This window comes from Polistes dominula, unplaced genomic scaffold (genome assembly GCF_049000335.1).
Source record: "Polistes dominula isolate Pdom_NZ unplaced genomic scaffold, Pdom_raw_medaka contig_168, whole genome shotgun sequence".
NCBI lineage: Eukaryota > Metazoa > Arthropoda > Insecta > Hymenoptera > Vespidae > Polistes > Polistes dominula.
In genome coordinates, this window is record NW_028301024.1 from 510,314 (window position 1) to 527,407 (window position 17,094).

General features: G+C 37.3%; 1 protein-coding gene across 4 annotated transcripts in view; it reads left to right on the plus strand.

Annotated features, from left to right (window-relative positions):
- The window catches only part of GABA-B-R2 (gamma-aminobutyric acid type B receptor subunit 2), a 579,685-nt gene that overhangs the window by 104,061 nt on the left and 458,530 nt on the right, over positions 1 to 17,094 (plus strand). The gene's annotated exons all lie outside the window — the stretch shown is intronic.

Sequence of the window (17,094 nt, forward strand, 5' to 3'; positions counted from 1 at the left end):
CCGTGAATAAATATGTAATTTAGAGTATATAGTAACGATCTGTTACTTACTCAGTCTTCTGTTTTTTATTGAAATGATTTTATTGATCATTTTATAACAATACCCATTTAGGGATTGTGACTGATTTCAAGTTTCTTTTACTCTCTCATAGGGTTTATTAATACGGGTTCAACCGTATTGCATAAGTAACTATAATAAGTTTATGTGAGGTGTTGACAAACTGGACTGGAATGTTAACAAATACAGGATAAAAATTCGTGGAAAAAAGTGGTATTTTCCTATTTTTACCAATATAATCGACACAACAGTTGTAAACGCCTACGTTCTACATTGCCATGCTAACAAAGCCATGCCATTATAGGAATTTCGGCAAAATCCTAGCATACTTGTAGCGAGCATCTCTTTGTAATCCTAAAAATCATGGTAGACCTTCTCTACAAAAGCAAGCGCTAAAAGGTTTCCCGAAAGCGTACGGACGGACCCAATAATGTGTGTAATTAATGTGTTGAATGTGTGTAGAACAAATGTAAGAAAACAATGTGGCAAATGTAACGTCGGCTTACATGTGGACTGTATGAAAGAATGGCGTAAATAACAGCTGTTCTTGTATTATGAGAGAACGCATATAATAAAAGAATTTGTTTTCGATTAGTTTTGTTTTCATGCAACCTGCCACAATTCCCATTTGGGATTTTTTCCAGAATAATAAATATTTTCAAAACAAAACATAACTCGAATAAAATTATACTGCTACATTAACTTTTGTGCATATATATATATATATAACTTATCCGATCAAAAATTAAAAAAAAAATTTGGCAGATAATGGGTTAATGTTAAAACAAAATAATAGTATTATAATTCTGCAAACTGATTTAATCTTACAAGTTAGGGAATTTAAGGAAGCCCAATATCATCAAATATAGCGAACGTATCTACTCTTGTTTTGAACCTATATATTTTATATGTAAAATTTATAAAAACTAAATAATGTTTTCTACGTATTGGTTTCCATACTGAAAATTCATTATCACTATCTTTATCTGGAAACACACCAAATTATGAATGTTTAATTGAAGGAATGCAAAAGCAGCTTTTACAGTAATTAAGTATATTATAGAAAAATTAAATTTAATCAATATTTTTTCTGTAGCTACTTTCTAATTAATAAATATTTATAAAATATCATGTTAGTTTATTAATTTTTTCCTTATTGTCACCAAGTAGTATACAAGGCACACGTTCAAATGTGTTTAATGGCAAAATTTTAATAGTCAGTTACGAAACGTTTTTGTGAAAAAAAGTAGAACACATATTGAATAAAACTGGCCACCGCTGCTGTAAACTATAATGAAAAAGAAACCTATGTACTCATTTTATTATTGTAACAGATAATTAATCTTTAATACTGATCAATAATATCTCACTTCTTAATTTGTAAGAATAGAAGGAGGTAATAGCATAAAAAGATATTAATTCATAGAAATCAGCTTCAGTTCTCCGTGGAATGTAAAAAACGTGACATAAATAAAGCAGGTAAGGAAAGTCCTATTATAAATCTTAGGTCAGTGTACGATTAAAAATCATAAAGTAATCATTTTTTGAAAAACATTCGAATATCCACATTTGTGATTGATATAATTGTTTTTTTTTGTGTAGTGAGGGTATAAGTTATCGTCAAGTTCGTAAAAAATAAAATTTAAATTATTTGACACTGAGATATGTGAGCAAAAGAAAAGAAAAAACTAGTATTACATAAGATGAACTAAGAGACACCAAAATAGTTTCTCAATTGAAATTGATGACAAATTCTGAAAGAAGTGTTTAACAAACCTATTAAAAATGCTTTATACATGGCCGTTTTTATAGTTATAACTTTATGAAAGATCGTTTATGCTACAGCTGTGAATAATGTTCTCCATAATGTTGGATTATGTGGTAAAGCGGAGAAGCAAATACTATTGATCGTTTAAGCGAATAAAAAAACTTATTGGAATTTGCTAAAATGTATTAACAAAAATCAACGGAATTTAGGAATCACGTAATATTTTCGAATAAAAATAAATTCAATGTTTTTAGATCGGATGGAAAAAGATTAGTGTGGCAGAAACGTAATTTGGAATTGCTTTAAAATAAGAAATATTTTTTGTACACATTGTACCTAGGCTACAGCATTGAGCGGGTTAACTTTACACTAAACAAGGACAAGAGTTTTATAGTTTTCCAATTTTTTGATACAATGGGGGACCGGTTACTCTTGTACGCGCTTAGTAACAAACAAAGTCTCTATATATCGAGTATCTTTTTAGTTTTTCCGAATATCTAAGAATATCATAAAAGATAAAGAAACTTCCTTTCTCCAATATTCTATATTATTTAACAATTTTTTTTTGAAGTAAAAACTTCTTTAGAATAGGGAGTAATTTGAAAAAAATGAAACGCTGGTTCAAGCAACGAACCGGTAGATGGCGAGGCAACGGAGCTTGTATACGGATAGGCAACGGAGACTGTACACGGATAGGCAACGGAGCCTATATACGGATAGGCAACGGAGCAACAGGCCGCTATGCAACGGTCACGATATTTAATAAGAAGAGAAATAGAAACAAACATATAGGATTGAGCCTGCTAGAGAATGAGACAGAATATAGCTATTCTATTCTATTTTTTCTATTTCTATTTTTCTATTTCTATTTTTCTATTTCTATTAAAAAATGATTCTATTTTATTCAAAAATTAATATTAAATTCTTTATATCGCAAATATTATAATTAATAATTATAAAATATACAGAATATAATAATTGTATTGTATGCAATATTTTACAAAAAAAATAAAAAAATTATCAGATACATCAGAGAAAAAGAATTCGACAACATTGCAGAATATTTTTCTTATAAATATCCAAAGACATATTTTTTAATTATAATGTTTGCGTATTTAGGAAATTTATACTAATTTTTCAATAAAATAAAAAAGTTTTTAAATAGAAGAAACTAGACACGTGACAAAAACAAATAAACTTTATTTACTTTATATTTCCAATAATAATACAATAATATAACTTATTTTACAAATATAGAAAAAAAATATAGAAAATAAATTTAAAAAAAATTTTTTAATATTATAAAATAAATCAACGGAAATGATAAATAGATTTTAAAATCGTTATAATTTAAAACCCGATGAAACGAAAAAAATACGACCACAATTGTTCCCTTCTTTTACAGCATCTACAGGTATTAGTTGCAACACAAAAAGAAATACTTGTAACCCAAATACTGCTAACCCATTATAAAGATATCTCAAATTCATAGAAAGTGTGAAAAGTGTGAAAGAAAAAATTCATTTACCTGAGTTTCAATAAAAAAAAATATTATATTTACTTAGGTTAGGTCAGGATATCTTTCCACCGATAAACATGCTACCATTTTTGTCTCTATCAACATCTATCGCATTCGGCATTCCATCTTGATAGATAGAATTTTGAAAATGTTAGTTTTTGTCAGCTATTCCACCCAGAGACCATACCGGTTGTACGATCCGAAAGGATCGTACGGTAATTAGCAGTATTCAAAATTCGCGCGCATCCACCTCCATCGACTAAAAGTCTAGATCGATACCCATTGTGAGCATCGATCAACTACTAGTAACTACCGAAGCGCCCCTCTAGTCACCCCCACCTCTCGCCTCCCCACTTCTCATTCCAGTCCGTACGCCCTGCGGGGCCAGTACAAAAGGACCAGCGATCCCATTCGTACGATAATTATCGTACGCGTACGATAATTTCAGGTCCTGTACGATCCAAAATCGTGGCGTACGATCCATTTGGAATTTCGAAAACTTGATGACCTTTTTTTTCTATTTTTTTTTAGTCAACAAATTTTCCAAAGGTGCATCCCCACCCCAACCCTCACTCCCACCACCACTGCCACCACCACTCTCACCACCACTCCCGCCACCACTCCCACCACCACTTCCACCACCACCCCCAGCACGATCTCCCGTTCGACGATCGTTTTCATCGTTTTCATAATAGGGTTTGGGAACTTGATGAGTAAAAAAAAAAAAAAGTGACTTTTTCAAAATTCTGTCCGAGAAATTGTCGGATTTTAAATGTTCCCGGGGCGTACGATAATTCTCTGCCGCGTACGATAATTTTGCGCCCCTGTGTCCATCAAACGAACTAAAGTCTCTGGGATCACTGAAAAGGACATCGAAATCAAAGGAGTTAAGTAAAATTAGTTAAGGAACGTAAGTGAAACGAGCGAGAGCATACAATTAATGATCAGAGGAGTTTTCATTGAAGAATCCTTTGGTCATAATTATCATTCTGGTGCCTCCTGTGAGGTGCGAGTTCCCGACTTCTGATTTACGAAGCAGTGAATAGACTATCACCACGCCGAGCAAACCGATTAGAGAACAACGAAGTCGAGAAAGTCCGCTATCTTGCGAACATCTTCAGCGCTCAGCTCAACCATCATCGCGAAGGATCTAGAAAAGAGATAAGTAGTTTCAATTATCCGTGTGTGCGCTTATGCGTACACACCTTTATTCATTAACATATATTTCAAGTGAAACTGCGCCTTCGAATCCAGTAGAAGTTTGCAATTTCCAATATCATTATTCATTTATTCATCATTTGTAAGAAATTTTATATTAAGCCTTGAATCGATATATGAATAACCTAATTATTAATATCAACGGTAGAAACGTATAGATTCATGAAATAGTTATTTCTTAATCACGCGGAAATCGCTTTATCCTTGTACAAATAACGATAACATTTCGGCGGCCCACCGTCACGCCGCATTCCTTTATTTGAACGGTCGACTAGAAATCGAAGACGCCGCGACGTGTAGAGGGCTTCTCTATAGTAAAAATAAAACTAGACTTAATTTTCTTTGCGACTTGCTTTTCTTTATTGAACATTTATCAACGGCTACGTACAGACTAGTAACTACTTCCTGTTAGCGTGATTCCCTAACCTTCTAGTAACTTTAGAGGGCGCGATCTTCGGTCGTACCGCCACAGTCGTGTGGCGATACGTGCCTAGTGTATCGACGCGGCACACTGGCGCCCATCCTCCCTATGCGGGTACTAGATTAACTAAACCCAAGTTGAACGTAACGGTCGAAATGTAAGTTAGTCCTATATATGGCGTCCAAGAGTTTAGTTGTATCTTGTTAATAAATTTATATTTTTGTTACTTAAATTGACGACTATCGCGTAAATCTCCAGATCAACCTTTTCCGTTGACCTTGTTCCCCACATAAATAATTGGTGCCGAAACCCGGGAATATCAAAAAAAATGGAAATTCAGGGAACAAAGACCGGTACAGCAAAAAATGGCGCAGATAGTCGAACAGAGAACAAAGGACCCGAGATACAGGCAAGCGAATTTCGTAGCGTTAAATTAGCTCCTTTCATGAGAGACGAACCAACGCTATGGTTCATGATGCTAGAGCGTGAATTCGCAGCTTATAATGTACGCTCTGATGCCGTAAAAAGCGCAGCAGTTGTCCGACATTTGGATGTTGCGACCTTGAAAATTGTGGCGGACATAATTGCCACCACGTCTAACGATTCATATACTGAAATAAAGGAGGCACTGATTACACGCTTAACAGCGTCGGAAGAATCAAAATTTAGACAACTCCTTACAGGCTTGGAGCTACAGAACAAAAAACCTTCAGTTCTGCTAAGAGAAATGAAATTATTAGCAGAAGACAATGTAAGTACCCAAGTCCTACAAACCCTATGGTTACAGAGATTGCCAACGAGAATAGAGGAAGTACTAGCAGTCGTAGAAGACGTTGGTCTCGAACGTCTAGCAACCCTAGCCGATAAAACAATAGAAAGAACAGGGCATTATGAGGTAGCAACCATAGTTGACAAAAGCTCGGGAGACGAAACACAAGATAGAAAACTACATGACGAAATGGCACAGCTCACAGAAAAAATGGCCCACCTGGAAACCTTAGTAAGAGGTAAATATCATGGCAGACAATATGATCGACCAGTTTATCATTCCAGGAATAGATCAAGATCTAGGAGTCGTAATAGGAATAGACCATGCTATTTCCATGCAAAATTTGGCGAAAAGTCATGGAGATGTCGTAAACCTTGTAACTGGACCGGCCCAGATCAGCGAAAACAGGAAAACTAGATACACCATCTAATATTGAGGCGATTGGAGATGGTGCACAGAGACAAAGCCGCCTCATAATTCCAGACAGAATATCCGGAATAAAATTTTTGATAGACACAGGCGCTGATATATCTGTTATCCCAAAAACACCTGGTGACAGGAGAACATTAGACAGCGAATATAACCTATATGCTGCAAACGGTTCAACCATTCATACGTATGGTAAAAAAGTACTTTCCATAAACCTAGGCTTACGTAGACAATTTATATGAAAGTTCACAGTTGCAAAAACAACAAGAGCAATTTTGGGAGTAGATTTCCTAGGATATTATAATTTACTGGTGGACATAAAAAATAAAAAATTGATTGATGGCAAAACGCAACTTTCTAGCAGAGGTGAAATTAGCAATTCCAGTCACCCCACAATTACTACGATCAATAGCAGTAGTGGATGTCACGAGCTGCTAAGGAAATTCGTGGCGATCACCAAGCCAAACTTCACCAATAGTACAAAGCATCGAGTTCAACATTACATAGTAACTAAAGGCCCTCCAATTACGGAAAAAGCGAGACGTCTTCCACCCGAAAAACTTAAAGCTGCAAAAACAGAATTCGAATTAATGCTAAAACAAGGTATTTGTCAACCGTCAAAAAGTCAATGGGCTAGTCCTTTACATATGGTAAGGAAGAAAACTGGAGAATGGAGACCATGCGGTGACTATCGTAGGCTCAATAGTATAACTCAACCAGATAGGTATCCTCTTCCTCATATACACGACTTTACACATCAGTTAGAAGGCTCAAAAATATACTCAGTTTTAGATCTCGCTCGTGCTTATCATCAAATTCCCATAGCTCCTGAAGACAGAGAAAAAACAGCATTAATTACACCATTCGGTTTATTCGAATATCTGGTAATGCCTTTTGGTTTATGCAATGCAGCACAATCTTTCCAGAGATTTATGGACACGGTATTACGTAACCTTCACTACTGTTATTGCTATATAGATGACATATTAAAAGCTTCTAAATCAGTAGAAGAACATTACCAACATCTACAAACAGTATTTAAAAGATTAGAGGAGTACGGTTTATCTATAAATATAGACAAATGCATATTGGCAAAAGAAAAAGTCAGGTATTTAGGTTTTGAAATAAGCTCTGCTGGTATTGCACCGTTGACAGAACGAGTTCACGCAATTCAGGATTACCCCAAACCTAAAACGATAACAGACCTAAGACGTTTTCTAGGTATACTAAATTTCTATAGGAGGTTTATACCTAAAGCAGCAGAAACTCATATATTGCTAAACTCCTTACTAACTGGAACAAAAAAAGAGACAAACGTCCGATAAAATGGACTCCACTCACAGAAGAAGCATTTGAGTTATGTAAAAAACAAATATCAGATACATCACTGCTACACTATCCTAAGGAAAACGCAAAACTACGATTATCAACTGATGCTTCAGACAAAGCGATTGGAGCTGTCTTGGAACAATTGGAAAATGACGAATGGAAACCTCTCGGATTTTTCTCTAGAAAACTCGAAAAAGCTCAACTCAAATATAGCACTTATGATCGAGAACTTTTAGCCATCTACAAAAGTATAAAATTTTTCAAACATCTTCTAGAAGGCCAAGACATAACTATACAAACCGACCATAAACCATTGACTCAAGCTTTTCACCAGAAATCCGACAAAGCCACTCCAAGACAATTAAGACACCTAGATTATATCGGCCAATTTACAACAAAAATAGTACATATAACAGGCCAAAATAACCAAATAGCAGACACGCTATCAAGAATCGAGCAAATTGACATGCCAACCATAATCTCCACTGAAGAACTCATCAGAGAACAAACTACAGATGAAGAACTTCAACAGATTTTAAAGGGAAGCATGCCTATGTGGAAGCTGTACAAAATTAGAATAAACGATTCAAACTCCTACCTGTATTGTGACATAGAGAAAGATGATATACGTCCATACGTACCGAACAGTCTACGTAAAAGAATTTTCAATGCCACCCATAACTTATCGCATCCCAGTGGTAGAAACACCAAGAGAATCATCGCGAAAAGTTTCGTATGGCCAAAAATGAACGCAGACATCAGAGAATGGAGTAGAGCATGCATTAAGTGCCAGAAAAGCAAAATACAACGCCATAATAAAATCACTCCGGAAAAAATAGAGGTACCCAAGGGACGATTCGAACACATACATATAGATATCGTAGGACCATTACCACCATCAAAAGGATATACATATTGTCTTACAATGATAGATCGTTTTACAAGATGGCCTGAAGCCACTCCAATAAAAGATATAACAGCTGACACAGTAGCAACCGCATTATATAGCACATGGATCGCTAGATTTGGAGCTCCGGTTACGATTACTACAGACCAAGGTACACAATTCGAATCTCAATTATTTAATGCACTGACTAAACTTTTAGGTTGCACGAGAACTCGCACAACAGCTTATCATCCAGCTTCAAATGGAATAATAGAGCGATGGCATCGATCTCTCAAAACAGCTATAATTTGTAGCGGTTCAACAGAATGGGTTGATATTTTACCAACAGTTTTATTAGGTTTACGTACTAGCTATAAGGAAGATTTAAAAGCAAGCACAGCAGAAATGCTATATGGAGCAACGCTAAGACTTCCCGGAGAATTTTTTCTAAATGAAGAGCTACCAGATAATCCACAGATGTATATAGAAAAATTCAGAGAACATATGAGAAGAATACGTCCTGTACCAACAGCACATCATATAAAAAGCAAACCTTTCGTACACAAAACCTTGTACAGCTGCACCCATGTTTTTGTAAGAGTAGACGCAATAAAAAAGTCATTAGACGCACCATACGAAGGACCATTTCCAATAATAGAAAGACTGACAGATCATGTTTTTAAAATAGACTACAAAGGAATAGCAACAAATATGTCTACAGAACGTTTAAAACCAGCATTTTTTGAAAACCTACAAGAAAAGAAAACTGTGCAATTTAAAACTTATTAGGTACCAAAGATTATTAACCTCAAAGACTGTACATATTGTTAAGAATAAGATAGGTTAAATGCTAGGGAGGGAGTGGTTGTGGCGATACGTGCCTAGTGTATCGACGCGGCACACTGGCGCCCTTCCTCCCTATGCGGGTACTAGATTAACTAAACCCAAGTTGAACGTAACGGTCGAAATGTAAGTTAGTCCTATATATGTCGTCTAAGAGTTTAGTTGTATCTTGTTAATAAATTTATATTTTTGTTACTTAAATTGACGACTATCGCGTAAATCTCCAGATCAACCTTTTCCGTTGACCTTGTTCCCCACAGTCGTCTCGCCGGTCACTCTATCTATCGGCATACAGCTAGCGACGATCGTATACCCCCTCCATCGGGCTACCACTAACAATAAACGGATACCCCCTCCAACGATTTACGGCATCAGGACCGTACTCGCGTGACCAAGAATCCAACCCACGGCCATACACTCGTGCAAAGGAAATTTTTACATAGTATCATAAATTAATTTGAGTGGATTTCGAAGAGTAGAATAATTAATAACGGTTCGTAATGGCATTGCAAAAACAGCTCGAACAGCTCGAACAAAAACGGCTAGTTTTAGAATCGGGTTCAACACACGTCGAAAATCTAATCCAAGAAGGAAATCTAAGTAAGCAGGAAATAAGAAGGCGTTACGAACGACTTGCTCAGCTAGTAGAGAAATACGAAACCTTGTATGAAAAGTGCGCTACTGCTATCAACGAAGCAGGAGGAGTCGATAGTTTAAATCTAATCATAGAGAGATATTTCGCGATCGGAGACAAACTTCATTCAAACGATACCGCCACAGTTAACAACCCGAATAACGCTGACGAAAACAACGATATCACGAAAACCCGCGATCAACAAATACCATTACGGCGTCTTGAGATCCCGCGATTCTACGGGAATATAGGGAAATGGATCTCATTTAAATCTAGCTTTCTAACCCTCGTAGACACGCGTAGTGATATCGGACTTAGAAAAACACGTATACCTTCGCGACTCCCTTCGCGGCGAGGCCCTTCAAACGATCGAACATTATCAATTAATTGGGGAAACATATAAGGACGCGTGGGGAGCCTTACTGAAGGCGTTCGATGTACCACGTATACTATTAGCTCGGGTAATCGACGCGTTAATCGACATACCCCGACTGAAGTCGGGGATCAGCGAAGGACGTAACTGCATTCTTGAACGAACTGCGTTCTCACATCTCCACACTTAAGACATTTAATGTAAGTTCGGTAGCCTGGCCAGTACGCCTCGCTGAACGCGCGTTACCCCCCGAAATGCTACAAGAATGGAATAAACAGATAGATTTCGACGAATATCCGACTATCGAGCAATTCTTTAATTTTTTAACCCGATATGCGCGTGCGTGTGCTCCGCTGAAAACGTCATCAACGTCCGCGAACCTCGAGCCCCGCGCAAAACGTTGATATCCCGAGACGATGACTTTACGACCGCGAAAGCGACAGGATACCTATACAACGCTTACGTTTCATACTCAGACTCTGGCTAATTGTGTTCTTTGCAAAAGAGATGAACATTTTGTATACCGGTGCCCCCGATATTACGATATGACGATACAATACAGACTGACAACGATTCAACAGTACGAATTATGTCAGAATTGCTTACGGACGCATCAAGGTCCATGCAACGCTTCCCATTGCCAAATCTGTAAATGACCCCACCATACATCGCTACATAGGAATACTAGCTAACAGAAGGCCGCGATACAGGAGACCACGACCTCCGCGAAGCAGGAGACCGCGTCAACATCCCAAACTGAACCCATCTCCACGTGACTCACTCCGATCTTTAATAGCAACGCGCGCGGTGTATCGAATCAACTCCTTATGAGCGCGATGTGCCGCGTAAGAAGGGAAGACGGAACTTTCAGACTATGTCGGGCGCTATTAGATACGTGTGCCGCCGCACACTTCATCACCGAGAAGGTCGCGAGAGACCTACGTTTGCCGATCAAGCCATATTCGATCCCTATTCACGCTATCAACTATACCAGAACTCGATCGACAGACGTTATCGAGATAACCATTCGATCATTAGACGATAAATATAGGCGGAACTTTTCGCTACTCATCGTTCCTAAGATAACGCGATCGAATTCAGTAAACAAAATAGAAGGCAAAGTCATTATGTCTAAGTTGCGAAACACTATGAATCGTGAAGATATATCGTGCGTGTTCCCTTCGGCGAAGAAAGACACGATTACAGTCACCTACGCGGTATAGTCAGTTCCATAATTTCCGGAAGAAATTACACGCGATTATCGAACTCCGGAAGGAATATGAACAGATTACAAATAAATACATCGATTTAGGACATATGTCGATCGCCAAAAACGAACCTATAGGAATTTGCTATTTTTCCCACCATGCGGTCATTAAATCAGCCAACACGACAACAAAGGTACGGGTCATATTCAACGCCCCCGCGAAAATGATAAGAGACTTCCTCTCAACGACACCTTATTAGTCGGACCTACAATACAAGACACGTTAGTAGAACACTTGTTACGATTCCGGACATATCGGTACGTATTAACAGCGGATATCGAGAAAATGTATCGGCAAATATGGATTCATCCAGACGATCGCCAATATCAACGGATATTTTGGTGGCATAACGAACCGATTCGCACGTTCGAACTTAATACGGTGACATTCAGAATAGCGTCAGCACCGTTTCTTGCCATACGAACCATCAAACAACTCGCGAAGGATGAATGTGCTAATTATCCACTCGGAGCCGAAATACTTAACCGCGATCTATACGTAGACGACCTCATTACGGGAACTGATAATGTCGAAACCCTCGGAAAGATACGCCATCAAACTATTAAAATATTGAAACAAGGCGGTTTTAATATACGACAGTGGGCGTCTAACTTCCGACCGGTACTCGAAAATTTAGACATAAAGAACATCGACGTCGAACTCTGCTCGGGGGAAAATCATGTTTTAAAGACACTAGGTATTTCATGGAACGTCCACCGCGATTATCTAATCTAATCCGTCGCGCCCGTAGACACTCGCAAAAGAATTACCAAACGACGAATTCTATCCGAAGTAGAAAAGATCTTCGATCCACTCGGACTGTTAGGATCCGTCATTCTAACAGCTAAGGTCTTCATCCGAGACTGCTGAAAAACACACGTTGACTGGGGCGAATCTGTGCCCAGCGCATTACATACCTCGTGGAAAACATTCGCGGAACAATTGACATTAATTGACAGTTTAAGGATAGAAAGACGCATTACACTCGACGACCTGATTGACGTGCAGGTGCATGGTTTTTGCGACGCGAGTCAATCTGGTTACGGCGGCTGCTTATATGTAAGATCGCGAGATAAATTCGGTAACACATATGTACGTCTACTTTGCGCGAAAGGTCGTGTGGCTCCCCTTAAGGATACCACTATACCACGTTTAGAGTTATGCGGAGCATTAACACTCGCGAGATTATATAGAGAAGTCCGAACCGCCGGCGGATTGAAACCCGACAAGATAACCTTTTGGTCCGATTCGATGATTGTACTAGGTTAGCTGAAAAGATACTCCAGTACGTTAAAAATATACTCGGCAAATCGCGTGCGCGAAATACAAGAAATCTGTGTAGGTATCACATGACAACATGTGCGATCCGGAGACAACCCAGCGGACGCTTTATCGAGGAGAATGCTTCCGCGCGATTTCCTAAAAGAACGATGCATGGAAAGGGAATTTTTCTAATTGCCGGACGTAAAGAGATTATCGGTATTAACGACGTGAATTGAATCAAGAAGCATATTTCAGCGATTCTCTAGTTACACGCGATTATTAAAAATTGTAACTCGATGCTAACGATGGCTTAAAACTAACTCATATAAGGGAGAATTGTCTACCGCAGAAATAACAGAAACGGAACGACGCGTTTTTAAAATCGTGCAAGACTTACCATGTCACGCCAAAAGAGAAAGGTGAAAACAGCAGGGGGAGTCAAGAGCGCAAGGCTCGCCGCGTTAAATCCGATTCTTGACGAAGAAGGTTTAATTTTAGTGGGGGGTCGAGTGCGGAACGTAAATTTAAGTTTCCACGAGAAATGTTCGGTATTATTGCCTTCACATCACCACGTCACCGATCTCATCCGAAAGCTCCATGAACAAAACTTTCACGCCGGTATACAGACTACCCTCTATGCCCTTCGACAACGTTTTTGACTCCTCGACGGTAAGAATCAAGTGCGAAGAATCGTACGTCATTGCGTACATTGCATTCGATTCCGTGCATCCGGCATCCAGTATAAAATGGGGAATTCACCAAGGCTGCGAGTGCAGGAAGCAACTGCGTTCTCCCACGTCGGAGTAGATTTCTTCGGTCCAATCTACGCGAAAGAACAGAAGTACCGTAATAAAGGTCGCGTTAAAATATACGGGTGCATCTTCCTCTGCATGACTATCCAGACTGTACACATCGAATTAGTCAGCGATCTGACTACAGATGCCTTTTTGGCCGCTTTCCGGCGGTTTGTAAGTCGAAAACTATTCCCACTCACGTTTATTCTGATAATGGAACCAACTTCGTCGGGGCTAAGAACCAGTTAAAGAAACTGTATGCCTTGCTCGAGTCGGACAAGTATAAGGCGAAGATCCATGATTTCGCTTTAGATTGTAAAATCTCATGACCTTTCAATCATCCCCTGTTACCTTATTTCAGAGGTCTGGGGGAAACTGCAGTCAAATCTTTCAAACATCATTTTAGACGAAACGTGGGCGAACTGCTTTTCGCATACGAAGAAGTAGACCGCATTCGTTATCGAAATCGAAGCTATTTTAAATCTACGCCCGTTAAGCCTTATTTCGTCAGATTTAAATGACGCAACCATACGAACGCCTGCACATTTCTTTTAGATTAAAGGAACGTTTACGACATTGTCGAAGGAGAATTATATTAAGACTCCAGCTAATCGATTGTCTTCATGAAAACACATTCCAAAAAAACGCTAGAAATGGACCCAACCCCAGCATAAAATCAGAGGAACACCACCGTCATTCTCAATGACAAATCAACTACACACGAGATGACCGTGAAGACGGTTCATGGAGTTGTCAAGCACAACGCGACAACTATTTGTCCATTGTTAAACCATTCTTATTTTTTATATTGTCTTTAAGACACAACTATTCCCTTGTACGTACAAGAAGATCGCCTGGCCAGCGATTATCCGAGAATGCTGACCAAGTCAGCAAAGATACGCTGAGCGATTCAGCGAATACGTCCAGCGTTATATCATAAGCAATCAAATGAACATGTTCAATAACTTATACAACTAGCGATATACTTAACTGATTCAATGACCTAGGTCGAAAGTATTGTAAATCGATGATAATAAGCGCACAACACAACACATGTATTAAGAATATCATTGATCGTTACACGCTCATCGGGGGGAGTATGTAGGATCCGAAAGGATCGTACGGTAATTAGCAGTATTCAAAATTCGCGCGCATCCACCTCCATCGACTAAAAGTCTAGATCGATACCCATTGTGAGCATCGATCAACTACTAGTAACTACCGAAGCGCCCCTCTAGTCACCCCCACCTCTCTCCACCCCATTTCTCAGTCCAGTCCGTACACCCTGCGGGGCCAGTACAGAAGGACATTCTTACAGTCCATTATAGGAAGCCTGTGAATATACATCGAAATCAAAGGAGTTAAGTAAAATTAGTTAAGGAACGTAAGCGAAACGAGCGAGAGCATACAATTAATGATCAGAGGAATTTTCATTGAAGAATCCTTTGGTCATAACACCGGTGATCTTTATTATATATGGTAATAATATTATAATAATTAAATCCTACAATTATGTTACTCTTAAAACTGTGCATTCATCTCATTCTCTCAAAACTTAGATTTTTGAAGGTTTCACTTTTAACACGTGTGATCTGCATACATGATTTTTTTTATAATATTAAACTTTTTAAAAAAAATTTATTTTCCCTAATTTTTTTTCTATATTTTTTCTATATTGGTAAAATAAGTTATATTATTGTATTTTTATTGGAAATATAAAGTAAATAAGGTTTATTTGTTTTTGTCACGTGTCTAGTTTCTTCTATTTAAAAACTTTTCTATTTTATTGAAAAATTAGTATAAATTTCCTATATACGCAAACATTATAATTAAAAAACATGTCTTTGGATATTTATAAGAAAAATATTCTACAATGTTTTTTAATTTTTTTCTCTGATGTATCTGATAATCATTTCATTTTTTTGTAAAATATTGCAGACAATACAATTATTATATTCTATATATTTCATAATTGTTAATTACAATATTTGCGAAATAAATAATTTAATAATAATTTTTCAATAAAATAGAAACATTTTTAAATAGAAAAGAAATGACACGTTTGGTAAAAAAATACAGATCACGCACCTTCTTTCTGTATTTCGACCGTCGATTCGTTTCTACGCTATTCTTTTGTCGAATACCTTCATGCTTATCTTTGTTTTTTCTTCTACCTACAAACATTTCAAATATCGAAATAATATGTGTCCACGCTTTGTAGTATGCAGTCGCACACTAACACACACATATACAACCAGGAGCGATAACTATGAAGCATAACATAAAGAGGAGACCGAGAATAGGAAAAACTGTATAGCTATATTCCGTCTTATTCTCTCGCAGGCTAAATCCTATATGTTTTTCTCTTTTTCTCTCATTATTTAGTATAGCAGCCGTTTCACAGCTTCGTTACATAGCTCCGTTTCCTACCGACCGCGTTTATTTACTTTTCAGATCACTCCCATTCTAAAGAAGTTTTCACTTCAAAACAACGGAAATGATTAAAAGATATTAAAATCGTTGTAATTCGAAACCCGATGAAACGAAAAAAAATACTACCAGAATTGTTCCCTTCTTTTACAGCATCTTCAGGTATTAGTTGCAACACAACAAGAAATACTTGTGCGTGTTAACCCATAATAAATATATCTCACATTCACAGAAAGAGAGAAAAGTGTAAAAGAAAAAAGATTTATCTGCCTGAGTTTCAAAAAAAAAATATATTATATTTACTTAGGTTAAGATAGGATATCTTTCCACCAACAATCATTCTACCATTTTTGTTTCTATCTATGGCTATCGCATTCATTATTTCATTTTTATTGCTTGAATTTGAAAAAGTGTACTTTTTATCAGCTATTCCACCCAGAGACCATACCGGTGATCTTTATTATATATGGTAATAATATTAAAATAAATAAATCCCACAATTATCTTACTCTTGAAACTGTGCATTCGTTTCATTCTCTCGAAACTTAGATTTTTGAAGGTTTTACTTCTAACACGTGTGATCTGCCCACATGTTTTTAATACTTATAGCAAAACGATTATTCTTCGTTCGATTCTATTTGTTATATTCTTTCTTCTGTATTCTACAATATCCATCAAAGAAACTGTTTCATACAGCGTGTTGCAAACTGTTTAAATTGTTTCTTGCCTTTATTTTCTTGTAACTTTCTTTTATTTCGATCCATTAAATTTTACGTTGTTTTATGTTATCCTTTTTTGCGTTATCGCTTCCTTTTCTCTCATGTTTTTCATACCTACTCATTCTTTTATTCTGGAGGTATGATTGATTTCGAACATTTTTCTCTTTCACGACTGTAGCTTCGGGAAACTTTAGTGAGAATGTAGCAAAAATGGGTATCAGGTGAAACGAATGAAACAGATGGGAAACACGTAAACCGAATCTCTACTCGTCTTTTATCCAACCTTTTATCCAAATCTTTATTTTCATCTTTTTTTGTCTTTCATGATAAAGAAGCATTTTTTTCTCATAGAAAAATTTTGTATCAATTTTGTA